Consider the following 1,047-nt stretch of genomic DNA (forward strand, 5'->3'; position numbering starts at 1 on the left):
TCTGATTTGGACAGCAGATTTGAAAAGACATTTTCAGTCTGGGGCAGTCTTGGGGGTTCTCAATCCCCTTAACTACTCTGCAGAAGGGGTCAGGCAAATCAAGCTTGGCAGGAACATCATCCAGGAGGCCACCTACATACAGCAACATCACTTGTCCCCCTGCTCCAAATGGAATTTGAATTCAGGGGGTCAGAGCCTGGCTGTCCATGGATAAAAGTGGTCCTTGTGGTGCAGGCTTGAGGGTGCACAAATGCCCAACAGAGCACCACACAGCCCCAAGAACTGCTCCCTCACCTCAGTCTGGTAATTAGCTTTCAAATGACATCCCAATGTCCCCTCTGGCTTTGCCAGAAGTCCCACCAGGGGCCCCAATGTCTGATTTGGACAGCAGATCTGTACTGAAGTCCCTGGTGGTGCAAACTCTTGTGTCACCAGGGAGCATGTCAATGTCAGCAGTCAGGATGGCCTAGTGGTCTAAGGCACTGTGTTCAGGTTGCAGTCTCCCGTGGAGGCGTGGGTTCGAATCCCACTCCTGACAGCAGCAGTACTGGTCCCTGGAGGTGCAAGCTGTTGTGCACCAGGGAGCGTGTTAAGCGTCTGCAGTCACCACATGTGGAGGCGTGGGTTCAAATCCCACTCCTTGACAGCAGCAGTACTGGTCCCTGGAGGTGCAAGCTGTTGTGCACCAGGGAGCGTGTTCAGCGTCTGCAGTCACCACGTGGAGGCGTGGGTTCGAATCCCACTCCTGACAGCGACAGTTTTTTTTTAAAGAAAAGAAAATAAACCTAGTGGCAGCATGTGTAATAACAGTCTCCCGTGGAGGCGTGGGTTCGAATCCCACTCCTGACAGCAGCAGTACTGGTCCCTGGAGGTGCAAGCTGTTGCGCACCAGGGAGCGTGTTAACCGTCTGCAGTCACCACATGTGGAGGCGTGGGTTCAAATCCCACTCCTTGACAGCAGCAGTACTGGTCCCTGGAGGTGCAAGCTGTTGTGCACCAGGGAACGTGTTCAGCGTCTGCAGTCACCACGTGGAGGCGTGGGTTCGA

At 54.3% G+C, this 1,047-nt stretch overlaps 1 non-coding gene across 1 annotated transcript; it reads left to right on the plus strand.

Annotated features, from left to right (window-relative positions):
• Nucleotides 1-455: 455 nt before the first annotated feature.
• Nucleotides 456-538, plus strand: TRNAL-CAG (transfer RNA leucine (anticodon CAG)). Its single transcript has one exon. It is a non-coding gene; the product is annotated as a tRNA-Leu (tRNA).
• Nucleotides 539-1,047: the final 509 nt, after the last annotated feature.

Source organism: Dendrobates tinctorius, unplaced genomic scaffold (genome assembly GCF_039654945.1).
Source record: "Dendrobates tinctorius isolate UK_male_01 unplaced genomic scaffold, ASM3965494v1 ptg000456l, whole genome shotgun sequence".
NCBI classification, from domain to species: domain Eukaryota; kingdom Metazoa; phylum Chordata; class Amphibia; order Anura; family Dendrobatidae; genus Dendrobates; species Dendrobates tinctorius.